Source organism: Echinops telfairi, unplaced genomic scaffold (genome assembly GCF_000313985.2).
Source record: "Echinops telfairi isolate 266 unplaced genomic scaffold, ASM31398v2 ScPeMD7_2010;HRSCAF=2546, whole genome shotgun sequence".
In the NCBI taxonomy this organism is placed as follows: Eukaryota; Metazoa; Chordata; class Mammalia; order Afrosoricida; family Tenrecidae; genus Echinops; species Echinops telfairi.
Window position 1 is genome coordinate 10,066,663 of NW_022105908.1, and position 14,278 is coordinate 10,080,940.

At 40.9% G+C, this 14,278-nt stretch overlaps 1 pseudogene; it reads left to right on the forward strand.

Moving 5' to 3' along the window:
- The first annotated feature begins 6,074 nt into the window (after positions 1 to 6,074).
- LOC115870574 overlaps positions 6,075 to 14,278 on the forward strand; it is a 9,465-nt pseudogene continuing 1,261 nt past the window's right edge.

Below are 14,278 nucleotides of genomic sequence, written 5' to 3' on the forward strand. Positions count from 1 at the left end.
TCATGGCAGCTAGTTTGCTATCGTACGAAAGACCACCCTTTCAGAGCAAACTTTTCCCACTGCCTAACTTATTGCAAAGAATATCAGTTTCTCTTTGGGACCTGAGGGATAAATGTGTCCCTCTTCTTAAGGAGGCATCCCAGAGGTGTGCCTGGAGGTATGAGCCTAGCTTCCCCATCAGGAGCCCTGGTATTGTAATGGTTACACATTGAGCTGCAATTTGCATGGTTGGCAGTTTGAAACCATCAGTGATTCTGCAGGAGAAAGACTGACCGAACTCTCTACTCCTGTAAATGGTTACAATCTCAGAAACGCACAGGGGTTCACTACGAGTCTGCGCTGACTCAATGGCAGTCATTTTTTGTTTGTTTTCTGACCCAAAGGTGAGCAGAGGAGACCATGACAGAGGCTGGTAGCATCCTGCCCTCTCACATGTTATCAGCCAGCTTGGACATAGCATCTCCCCTCCAAATCTGGGTTTCAGGAATTAATTGGTAACCCTCTTACCTCTTCTCTCTCTGATAAAGGCTCTCCCTGCTCCCAGGAAACTTCTCTAATAGGATCCTCCTTTTGAGCAGTTTTTCCCTGCTCTTCACAGGATCTAAAAGCTGCTGTTGCTGGCCTACTGCTAAATTCCCTGAAGGCCCAGGAAACAGCCAAAGGAGATGGAAGCGTCAACAGCCTTGCTGTTCCTCTTTCAAAGCTTCTGTGATTTATTAAAAGGGGAAACCCAGAAAAGATGATTATATGTGGGTTGGGAAATTCTCATAAGGTCTACAAAGTAAAACTGCACCTTGGCTCCTTATGTCCCAAAATTGCTTTGGGAAGTGGCCTGGGATATAATCCCACATCTCTTTCATATGGCTTCTGGTTACTGCCACCAAGTCAATTCTGACTTACCACAACTTATCTGTAGGTGACAAAGCTTAATATGGCCATCATTAGGTCATAGCAAATATGTATATGAGGGGGTACTGCCCCCAAACCGTAATTGCACTGGTCAGGCAATTGCCCTGTCCCGCTAGGTGAGCATGGAGCAACTCGCTAAGAGTTAGTGTACCCAGTGGTGTCGCCTGGGAAGGTTCTCTATGGTCATCTCGGTATTTTGTGGTGGCCGATTTAAGAGAACAGTGTGTGGCTCTGAAATATTGTTTCCTACTTGGGAAAAATTCTGCAGAAACTGTTGTGACATTGAACACAGCTTACACAGCTGAGGAAAACTCAAGTGTATAAATGGTTTTCTCATTTCAAAAAAGGTGAAATGTTGATTGATGTTCTGGATGTCCATCAACTTCCTGAACGGATGAAAATTTCAACTTGAGTGCATTTGTAGTTCGTTCCACTAGGTCAGACTGTTAATTCATCTCCCTATGTAGAGGTGCTGAAAAGATTGGGTAACAGTGTGCCACAAAAGAGGCCTGATTTGTGGCAGATGGGGAGCTGGTTTTGCCATCTCAGTGCACCAGTGTCTGGTAAAAATATAGCATGCCTCTCTTGCCCTACGCACCTTACTCACCTGACCTTGCTGACGTCTTTTTATTTCTATGAATGGAACAGAGACACGAAAGGACAGCAATATGACAACATGGAAGAGATGAAGAAAACAATGAGGGAGGTGCGGTCAGTCAACCAAACAGATGAGTTTGAAAAACGTTTCCAAGAATGGAATCTCAGATTTGTTGAATTTATTAAGTGTTGTGTTATACCGGATAGACTGGAGAAACAAATCCAGGGAGACTCATATGTGTAGAAGAACGAGCTTTATATAAAAGAGCAATTATATATTAAGTAACATCCCAGCCCAGACCACTTCAAGACCATAAGTCTGATACTAGCCCATATGTCTCATACCAATGTATGAATTCCTCTTCAGACTCACATAACACATGCAATGATGCTGAATACAGGGAGCTGCCGGTCAGTGAGTGGAAAGTCCTATGGATCCAGTGGCAGTGGAAGCATCTCAGCACAGACATGGGTTTCCACATGGCTCCTCCAGTTCTAGGGCTCTGGCTGCATCAGTTTAGCTCCATGTGTCTTGTCAGCAGGAAGACAAAGCAGAGTGTGTGTGTGTCCTATCTCCACAGAGGAAGACAGGAGTTCCCAAAATCCTCAGGAGAAGGCCATGCCCAGAGTGAACCCTGATTTTTTGTGACCTGATTGACAGGCTAACTTCCACCCCTTCTAAAATTGACAGGAGATTTTATATAACTGCACATGTAATGGAGAGTGCTTTGAAGGTGATAAGTTTGTTTTATTAAAATAAATAAATATATAGCTTTGAAAAAATCTGTTTGGGGCTTATAGATATATGAATTAAGTTGGAAATTTACAAGCCAATACAAAACTAAACAAAGTTCATTAAAAGTTAGAAGAAATGTCAGACAATAGAATTAAAAATAGAATACTGAAAAGTTTCAGCTCCCAGCTGTTTTTGTAGAAAATGTTATCATTGTGTAAACTTTGTGAAAGACTTATAGGACTAAAATCATATATTATAAACCATGTCATATATGTAGGCTGTGGTCCTCAACAATCAGATCTGCCAAAGTCTGGATAAATGAGATTCTTATGTTAAGAGGCATTTCATGTATCAACTAACCCCTGACCTACAGAGCCTTTTGAAGTGCAAACAGTAGGAGCTAACACTTCACTTCTTGCAAGGAACCAGGCTGTCCCAAACCCACTGCCATCAAGTCATTTCTGATTCATAGTGATCTGATAGGGCACAGTAGAATTGTCCTGGCAGGTTTCTGTGACTAACTTTTTAAAGGAGTAGAAAGCTGCCTCTTTGTCTGTGGAAGAATTGGTGTTTTTGAACTGCTAACCTTGTTGTTAGCAGGCTCACAACACTATCAGGGCTCCTTCTAAGGGCTTCTCGGGGTAACATGGCTTCCCATAACATGGTTCCCCATTGTGAATTCACAAGAGTAAGTCAACAGTTGTAAATGTGATTATCTGTCTTTCAGCTGAACTTGGAATGATTGTAGATCAAGGCCAATAGCTTCAGGTCAGGACTTCACCTTTTGGAGCTGACAGGTAGACATTTCTACCTTATGAATAAACCCATTGAGTAATGTCAAAAAGATTTTAAAACATGTAGTTATCTCTTATACATAATACATATACTATTTAGCAGACCTGAATATAGATAGATCTTTCCTTTGGAAAAGTATGTGAACTTCCAAATGCATTTGGTAGCTCAATGAAACATCAATAATAACTTAGATATCTTGATACTAAAGTTTTTACATACATATAGAATTGCACTAGTTCCTTATGGCATTAAAACAATCAGATTCATAAGCATGCACATGTTATACTTGAATCAACAGTGAATTCCTAGAGAAAGAAAACATATCCATATATGTTTCATCTAATGACCAATCAACATTGTTTTAGAAGGCCTGGTTTATACAAATTAAAATAAATAATGTACTCTATAGGACTAATTTGCTAATAGAGCAAGTAAGTACCCATATAACCTGTGTCTAAAGTCAGAAGGGAGTTCTAAAATGGAAGCTTTCTTTACCTGTGGAGGCGGCACATGCTGCATCCTGCTGGTCCCTATCTTAGGTAAAGGAGCAAGCCTACATTTTTCAGAAATTAGACAAACTACACTCACAGCCGGCTTTTCCCTATAACCAAGGATACAGTCAACTAAATGTGTTTTAAAACACTAAGAGTCAATGTTCTTTTCTGTACTTCAGACTCACAACATTCTCAACAGGACAAAATAATAGGAAGACTTCAGAACAACCTTGAGGTAGTTCGTTTATTGTGCCAACCTGGGCGATAAACATATGTGGGATTAATTGAAGGGCAGAGAGATAAATGGCTCGGTGAGCCTCGCCTTTCTTGTCTCTTGCTCTTTGATCATCCGACCAGTATGCGGCTGCCTTGCTTGTTCTGTGCCTCCATTTGCAAGATACACTACCTGTGGGACACCTAACCCTTGGACTGTGTCGCTGTAATTTGAGGTTCCTTCAAGACCTGCTTCGTCACACCACTGGAATTTACATCTCTTGAGCTGGGGACTGTCGGACTGTCATCTGCTGTCATCTGGCTGACTGTTGGTGACCTGCCTTGCTGTTTGCTGCCTGTGCCCAGATAGCCTGAATTGCTCTACAGAGGACTACCCAGTAGCCCTCAAGACTTGAAGGACTGCCAGTGCCTCACAACTGTGTCACCGGAGTGAGTTGCATTGAGCCATTTGTACTGCTTTATAATTTAATTAACTCTTTATTCCTTATGCTATATATTTATCTAATATATATGTATATGTACACACATATATATATGTATTAGCATTCTGGTTTTGTTTCTCTAGAGAGCCCTGTCTAACACAAAGCTCAAAGAAACAACAGGCAGGACAGAGACACACTAAATAAAGACAAACACAAAGTCAAAAGTAAGAGGAGAAGAAAACATCCTGAACAGAGGTTCCCTCACCTCTGGTTTCTGGCCAGATTCTTACCAGGAAAGGCAAGATGACAGAATTACAAGGGCTTGTGGCAGTCATTCACCTTCCTGCCTGGTTAACATTCCAGTTCAATCCCACAGAGCCTTTTTGGTCCAGCGTCACTCTTTCTCCAGGATAGGCGCATCAGATATGTTCTTAGAAGATTATGTCATACTAAGAGAAAAATATGCTTTTGGAAGATTTAGGGCATCGCAAGAGATGTTTATTTAGAGACTCTTTGGAGGAAGGATTCCTTACACACCAACCTGGCTGGCCTCAGTTATTTCTGTCATACACCCCTCATTAATGCCCCACCCCCACCCTTCCCACATACCAAGTATTTCGAAAGTTTCTCACATGTGCATGGAAATACCCACCCCCATTTATTTATTTATAATACTTCTTATTGACATATCTTACTTATTCCAATCTATCCATTCACAAACCAGTTCCGCTGTTTAATCCCATTGGGTGAGGTTATACAATCTTCAATGCTTTCAAAGCCCCCCCGCCCCTCACTTCCTGTACCCTCAGGTAACCATTACTTTTGTCACTGTCTCTGAGGGGTCATCTATCTATCTCTCTATCTTGACCACCTTGTACAAATATACAAATGAACACATGCAAATCTACCATGATTAATTAGGTATAACACATAAAATAAGGGAGGACATTTTAATGGACTAAAGGATAGCTTTGTGGTTCATCAGTGCTATACCACACCCTGGATTTCCCATCCGTTTCATGTGGTCCTTCTGAGAGGGACTGTCCAATTGTCTTGCTGGTGGACTTGGGTTTCTACCACATCTGTTTCCCTTCATATCGATTTGGTTGCATGTTTTTTGAACTTCTGATACCTCACCCAGTCTACACCTCATGATCACACAGCCTGGAGTGCTTCTTCCAGTGCTATCTGGCCACTTGTTTAACATCAATCCATTAAGATTCCAGGCACTATATCTTCTGCTAGCCTGGCATCATCAGCTTTCTTCACCACCTTTGCTTATGCACCCATTTTGTCTTAGGCAATCGTGTCATGAAGATGAGTATCATGCAATACCACATTCTTAGAACAAACCATTCTTAAACTGAGATAAGGTTTTAGTAGAGGCTAGGAGTCCATCTGCTTCCTTGTTGCATTTGCATATAAACACACACATATATATATATTTCCCTCCTACCCCACTATTATGTTCACCCATCCTACACCTCCCAGTAATTCCACTCTGATACAATTCAATCTTGGGAAGTTCCGCTGAGGCAGCAAGGGGTTCTGGGAAGTGTAGCTGTATGGTGTTGTCATGAACTTTGCACATGTTCTTTCCAAATCTCCACCTTTGCTCCCTTGCCCTGCCTCAGTCATTGTCTCGTGTATAATTATAGTGGGCAATTGAGAATGTGCTCCTGAAAGACCACTCCCTTCTCTCTCCTTTCAATTTCACTCCTTCTGAAATTGCAGTCTGATAGTCTACAGTCCATGGGTGGCACAAATAGTTAAGCCCTTTACCACGAATAGAAAGTTTGGTGGTTTGAACCCACCCAGAGGCACCTCTGAAGACAGACTTTGTTATTTGCTTCCTTGCAGTCCTCCTCAAGCACAGCCACTGGCCACATGGGAATGAAGGGCGCATATTACTACGATGCTGAAGAGGTTTCAACAGAGCTTCCGGATGAAGACCAACTAGATGAAAAAAGGCCAGGTAATCTAATTTCAAAAGTCCACCAGTGAATTCTGATGATCTGATCCCCACTCCACGGCATCTGAAAATGCAATGATAGGGTACTGAGTTAGTTAATTGTGCCAGCCTGGCCGATAATCACATGTGGTGCTGGTTGAAAGGCGGAGGGATAAATGGGTGGTGAAGCCTCGCCTTTCTAGTTCTCGGGTCTCTTGTTTTGTGATGGTTGCATCGGGTGCAGCTGCCTTAGCAGTTCCCTGCTTCAGCTTGCAAGATGGATTTCCTACAAGACATCCCCAAGGAGAAGCTACATGTACCTATCCCGATGCAGCCCTGGGTGCTGGAGCAGCCATGTGGAGACCCCTGCCAGTGCTGAGATGCTTACACTCAGCTTTCCTCCTGCAGTTGGCATTATTGCCTCTGTTTTGTGAGGTGGAGGACTTTGTGGACTGGTGTTGGGTATGGCTTAATGTTGGACTTGTGGGCATGGGCAGCATTGGGTTAGGATGTTTTCGTGATGCACATTTTCTTTGCATAAAACTCTCTCTTATATGTGAGTTGCTGTGGATTTGTTTCTCCAAAGTACCCAGACTAATACGGGTACCAAAATTGCTTTTCCTCAATCAAAGGAAACACACTGATGTCCCTCATACTTCTTCCCTCATCATCAAATATAATTTGAATTCACTGATAAGCATATCTATGTACTTTCAACAATCCTGGTGAGGAATGCTTAGAGAAATAGACCCTTCAATGGTCAGCCTCAGGGAACATTCCATGTTCTTTGCAGGCCAACGGCTTTGTGAAAGGATTGCACCGCAGAGAGGGCTGCTCACCGGAGTCAGTAAGGGGCAGCATCAAAGTAGTGATCTGAAAAAGAATCAATAATCATTCTTCAAAAATGAACCCTTTTCAAATGTGGCAAATGTCATTGGCTCTTGGCAACACTATTTGGGATTTATTCCCTCAGAAAGACACCATCACAGGACTTGAATAAAAAGTCTTGGCATGTATATTAGACAGGGCTAGACAGGTTAGACAGGTAGCTTGCAAGTTGAGGCTTAGAACTAGCTAAGGCAGCCACAAAGAGCAAGAAACAAGAAAGGTGAGGCTCACCGGGCCATTTATCTCTCCATCCTTCAATAAATCCCACATGTGTTTATTGGCCAGATTGGCACAATAAACCTACCTATCACAATCCACCCCTTGCCAACTTGGCACCTGTACACAATTCTTTAACAATATATAATTTCCAGACATAATGAAATCACACTTATGCTTAACCCAAAGTCCATCTGTAGACAATTGGATATTCCCCATGCAGAAGGGTTATAAAGAAGGGATGGCTCAACCTAGGTGCAGTATAGCACCGATGAAACACACATCATTCCTCTAGTTTCTGGATGCTTCCTCCCCACCACTACATGACCCAGTTTTGCCTTACAAATCTGGCTAGACCAGAGAACACACATTGGTACAGATAAGAGCTCTCAATACGTGGAATTCAGGACACATAAACCTCTCAGGTACAATAGTAGGTGTCATGATATCAGGAGGGTAGGGGGAAGGTAGGGGGCGAGGAATGGGGAGAAAGGGGCAGCCCATCACAAAGTTGGATATATAAGGGGACCGATAACAGAAATGTGGGTGAAGGGACACAACAGACAGAGTAAGATATGAAATAATAATAAAAATATGTAAAGGATCAAGGACTCACAAAGGTCGGGGGTGGGGTGGGGATGAGGAGCTTATACCAAGAGCTCAAGTAGAAAATGTTTTGGAAATGATGATGCTAGCATATGTACAAATATGCATGATACAATTGATGTATGGAATTGTGATACAATTCCATGTGTGATACAATTGATGTATGTTATAAGAGCCCCTAGTGAAATAATTTTTTTAAAAAGAAGGAAAGCAGATAAAATTGAAAACCAGAACAGAGATATCATTATCATTTTTATTGGATATCATTATAAAACATCCTCATGGAACACATGGTAAATCTATTGATAGTATCATTAATTTAGCCGATGGTATAGAATTTAAGAACACTATTGAGAAAAGAAAAATCTGCATGTAACATATAAAGTATAGATATATAAGTGGATTTAGGGCTCACACTTAATTCTAGCCCCAATCTAAGAATAATTAGTTCTTATGACATGGCTCTACCCAATATTTGTCCTCGTGAAGATATCACTGGAGAAGATATGGGTCTTATAGCGATATATGGTGAAGAAATCGGATGGTACACAGCTATCATACAGAATACTATTTGGCCATAGACCGGGGATGTGAATAGCCTTGTTATCAGACAGAGTGAATTAAAATGTGGATTGTTGCAGATGTAGTTAGGATAAAATGTCACACATTAATTTGATCTTCCTTTTGACCCATTGAATAGTTGTTTTGGTTTTTAATGGCATGCACAGGAGAGCTTTTAGACCAACATATGAAAATTGTTGACTTGGACAGATTAGAAGCCCAAAAAGAATTTATTCTAAAAGAAATTCACCAAAATGAATTCTAACCAAGTACCACTAGCAAAGAGAAAGACTCATGAAAGTAGCTCAGAAAAAAAGGAAAAATTACCTACAAAACAGGATCAATAAAACTAAGCTCTAATTTCTGAACCCAAAAACTTGCAGATATTTAACTGTGGGATGACACCTATAAGGCTCCTTTAAAAATGCTGAAAGTTCAAGCAGGATTCAGAAGAGGATGTGGAGCAAGGGATTGCTGATGTCAGGCGGATTTTGGCTCCAAGCCGAGAGCCCCAGAAGCACGCTTCCTCGTGTTTCATGGACTCTGCAAGGACGTTTGACTGTGCGGCTCATACTAAGCTGCGGGTCACTTTGAGAAGAGTGGGCGTTCCGGAGCACGTCATTGTGTTCATCCAGAACTTGTGCGTGGACCAAGAGGCGGTTGTACTGACAGTGCAAGGGAACACTGCATGGTTTGACAACCAGAAAGGTGTCAGTCAGAGCTGTATCCTCTCACCGTATTAGGTCAATCTGTATGCTGAGAAAATCACCAGAAAAGCTAGATTATATGAAGAAGAACGAGGTATCAGGATGGAAGAAAGACTTATTAAGAACCTGCAGTGTGCCGATGACATAACTTGCTTGCTGGAAGTGAGGAGGATTTGAAGCACTTGCTGAGGAAGATCAAGTACGGATTACAACTACATGTAAAGAAGACCAAAATCCTCACAACTGGGCCAACAGGGAGCATCGTAATAAATGGAGAAAAGGTTAACGCTGTCAAGGATTTGATCTTATTTGGATTTGGATCCACAATCAATGCTCATGGAAGCAGCAGTCAAGAGATGATAAGACATATTACATTAGGTAAATCTGCTACATAAGACCTCTTTAGAGTATTGAAGAGCACAGGTGTTACTTTGGGATTAAGATGTGTCTTCTCCAAGCTAGGGTATTCTCCTTTGCATCATATGCCTGTGAAAGCTGAGTACTCACTAAGGAAGACTGTAGAAGGATCGGTGCATTTGAATTGTGGTACTGGAGGAGAATATGGAAAGTCCCATGGACTGCTGAAAGGACAAACCTATTGTAAGAATTATGGCCAGAGTGCTTCTTCAGAAGCAAGGATGAGAAGACTTCATCTTACATGCTTTGTGCATGTTGTTAGGAAAGACCAGTCCCTGGAGAAGGACATCATGTTTGGTAAAGTGGAGGGGCAGCATGAAAGAGGAAGGCCCCAGGTGAGATGGATTGACAGTGGCCGCATCAATAGGCTCGGGCATAAGAACACTTGTGGGGATGGCGCAGGCCTGTGCAGTGTTACAGTCTGTTTTGCATAGCGTTGCCATGGGTCATAGTTAATTAGATGGCACCTCACAACAACAACAACAACAACAACAACAATCTCCTGTCAAAATAATTGCTTTCTCCTTCATGAAAACCAAGCTAACATGACAAGAGTCGATTGATTCTTTCTTGCTCTTAACCTATGAACGCTTTATAAGATTGTATCAGTAGAATTTATTTTTTTTTATCCCCAGCACAGTGCTTGGTCAAATGTTGTTAAGTGAATGAATAAAGTAATCACAAATAGAGCAGACTCATGTAGCTGAGAGTACGGTGCCATTAGTACTATAAATATCTACAAAGACACTGTGTAGTGTTCAACAGGCACAATTCCAAGTGTTATTCTTCATGACCTTGGTGTCTGTTAGCCAGTGGCATTGTCTCCACATCAGGATTCTAAATCAAAGGATAGTAATTTGCACTACATGGTTACAGGCAAATCACACTGCGCTGGGCCAGGAAGGAGGTTTGTCAGCTGCATGCACTTGAAACTGGTTGTTTAAAGCATATTTAATTTGTAGCTGTCAGTCAGTTGAGTGCAATTTGTTTCACTTCTGAAATTTATTGACAGGCTTTAATAATCAGCACTTAAATTTTCTTTTCTGAACACAAACAGGCCAAGCTGAGAACTAGAAATATGATGTTCACCCCTGGTTACCAAGCCAAACAAAACAGCCTATTGTCTCCTAGCTTGCTGTGCAGATGGTATTTATACCATTTTCAAATTTTAATAGAACTTCTGGCAACTGGAAGTTTCCCCAAATTAGTTTGCTATTTCTCTTTATTACTGTAAGGTTAATATAATCGGACTGCCTTGAAAAGATTCACAGTGCAGAGTGGAGGCAAAAAAGAAAAAGAAAAAGAAAGAACTATGATTGCCTATAACAAAGAGGATATCGATGTTTCAGATTCATTTTTAAAGGGATTTCTAGTAATGGGTACATTGGAATATTTTAATGTATGTACTCTTCACTGTAATGGCATGAAGAAGGAATTTATGAGACTGGTTTTACAGATCAGAGCTACAGTGGCTTGGTGATTACATGTTAAGCTGTTGTTAATCACCAGGCTGGTGATTCCATGGGGAAAAATTATGTCGGTCAGCTTTTCTTAATATTAACAACCTGGAAAATCTGGAAACAATGTTGTTGTTAGATGCCATTCAGTTGGTTCTAACTAAGAACAACCAAATGTACAACAGAAAGAAACGCTGCCCAGTCCTGCCCCATCCTCACATTCATACTTATGCTTGAGCCTCTGGTTGCAGGCAGTGCCATCCATCCTGTTGGGAGCCTTCCTCCGCTTCACGGATAAACTTTACAAAGCATAATGTCCTACTCCAGAACCCAGGCTTTCCTGAAAACATGTCCGAATATATGAGATTAAGTCTCATCAGCCTTGCTTCTAAGAAGCTCTCCATCTGTTTCTTGTATGATAGACTTGTGTTTCTGGTATTCCATGGTACTTTCAATAGTCTTTACTTTTGCCATAATAAAATGCATTGGTCATACTCCAGCCTTCCTTATTTATTGCCCAACTTTCACATGTTCATGAGGTGTTTGAAAATACCATGGCTTGGATCAAGTGAACCTTATTCCTCAAGTGGCATCTTGCTATTCAACGTTTTAAAGCGGTCTTGTGAGACAGAATGGCCCAATGCAGTACATCTTTTGATTTCTTGTTTGCTGCTTCCATGAGCATTTATCGTGGATCTGAGCAAGATGACATATTTTACAACTTCAGTCTTTTATCTCCCAATCGTGATATCGTCTAGCAGAGTTTTGAGTGACAGTTGTGAGGATGTGGGGCTTTCTTTACACTGAGTTGTAATCCTTATTGAGGGCTGCAGTGCTGGCTTTTCCTCTGGCAGATGCTTCCAGGTCCTCTTCGCTTTCAACAAGCAAAGGTATAGGATCTGCTGCAGTAGTTACATAATCTGGTGTCAATTTGAGGATGTAGAGTGAAGGGGTGGAGTCTAGCCTGTTAATCAGGTCATAGCCAATGAGACCTCTGTGTGGGCATGGCCTCCTGCGGATTCTAGAAATTCCTGTATGCCTCCTTGGAGATCGGAGACATACACTCTCTCTGTTCACTGCCTGGGAGACATTGTAGCTGACAAGATACATGGAACTAAGCTAGTTCCATGAGCTGGAGGAGCCACATGGAGACCCCTGCCAGTGCTGAGATGCTTACATTGCCACTGGATCCACAAGTCTTTCCACACACTGGCCTGTGATAATCCTGCATTCGGCATCATTGCATGTGTTTCGTGAGTCTGAAGAGGAATTTGTGGATTGCTATCGGACATATGGGCTAACACCAGACTTATGGACTTGCCCTGGACTGGGCTGGGATGTTTTCTCAATATTCATTCCTCTTGTATATAAAACTCTTTCTTATACCCATATGAGTGTCTATGAATTTGTTCCTCTAGTCTACCCAAACTAACACATGTGCATATGGCAGGCTTTTAATAAGAATCCCTCCAATCCTGACCCATAGTTCTTCATATAATTTAATTTATTGGACTATTTGTTCAGCATACAGATTGAATAATATGGCGAAAGGTTTCAGCTCTTATTTTAAACCATGAAGTATTGCATTGTTCTGTTCACACAATGGCCTTTGGTCCATGTACAGCCTCCACGTAAGCACAATTCATTTTTCTGGAATTCCCATTCTTCCCAACACTATCCCTAGTTTGTGTTGTGCATAGGGTCACTGTGGGTCAGGAGTGAACATATTGAACATTGCAGGAAGCATCCACATAAGATGGAGGGAATACACTGAGTCAATTTTCTGAAGTCAAAAATGTTCTGAAGGGGTGTCCTTATACATGGAGTTGTTCATGCTTGCTTGCACCACATTTTTGTTTGTTTGTTTGTTTGTTTTGTTTTCTGATATTTTCCTCCCAATATTTGGTGAAAGATTCATTCTCTGTTTGATCAGAAAATTTTTAATTGCATTTGATATTAATGACATTGTTCAATAATTTCCACATTCTGTTGGACGTCATTTCTTAAAAATGGGCAAAAAAATCAATCTCTTCTGGTCAGTTTGCCAGGTAGCTGTCTTCCAAATGTCTTGGCATAGATGAATGAATGCTTTGAGCGTTTCATGAGCTTGTTAAAAAATTTACGTCGGTATTCCATTAACTCCTGGAGCCTTACATTTTGCTAATTTTAATAGTAAAGTTTATACTTCTTTCTTCAGCAACATCAGTTCTTGATCATATGCTACCTCTTGAAATTATTCAATGTCAACCAGTTCTTTTTGGTATATTGACCTTCCATCTTATTTTGATGCTTCTTGCAATATTCAATATTGTGCCTGCAGAATCCTCCAATATTTTAACTTGCCACTTGAATTTGTTGTTCGGTTTTTTCGGCTTGGGATATGCAGACCATGCGTTTCGTATTTTGGCTTTCTAAATCCAGGTCTTTGTACATTTCATTATAATACTTTGTCATCCCCAGTTGCCAATTGAAAGTTTCTGTTAACCTGTTTTACGTCATAATTTGTTCCATTTGCTTTAGGCACTCTGCAGTTGAAGGCAAGTTTCAGAGTATCTTCTGATATTTACTTTGATTTTTCTCTCTTTCTTCCCTTTTAAATGGTCTTTTGATTTCTTTATGTATGCTATTCTGGATGCCATCCAACAGCTGGTCAGATTAGCATTCAATGTTTTAAATCTGTTGTTAAGATGTATCCAAATTCAGGTGGGATATACATATGGCCATATGTTGGCTCTTGTGAACTGGTTTTAATTTTCTACAGCTTCCACCTAAACTTGTATGAAGCAATTGGTGGTATGTTCCACACTCAACCTCTAGCTTCATTCAGGTTGTTGATCTTAGCTTCTCTATTGTGTCTTCCCACAGATGACATTGATGTGATTCCTGTGTGTTCTATCTGGTGAGGTCCATTTGTACAGTGGTCATTTATGGTGTTCATAAATGCACTTGAAATGAAAAACGTTTTGGTCTTGCAAGATTGTGTTATGTAATCTCCAGTTTCATTTCTATCACCAAGGCCATACTTCCTAACTACTGTTCCTTCTTCTTTGTTCCCAAGTGGCAATCAAATTAATGCATCTTGACTCCATTTTGATCCATTTCACACTGAAAAACTTGATAGAGTTCTTCAAATTCTTCATCATTAGCTTTAACAATTTGTTCAGAAATATGAATAATAGTTGTAAACTTGAATAAAAACCTACAGGGAGTTCTACTTTCCTATGACTATGAGTCATAATCAACTCAATGGCCCGTGGGGTTTTGTTTTTGTTTATAACTTGACAGATA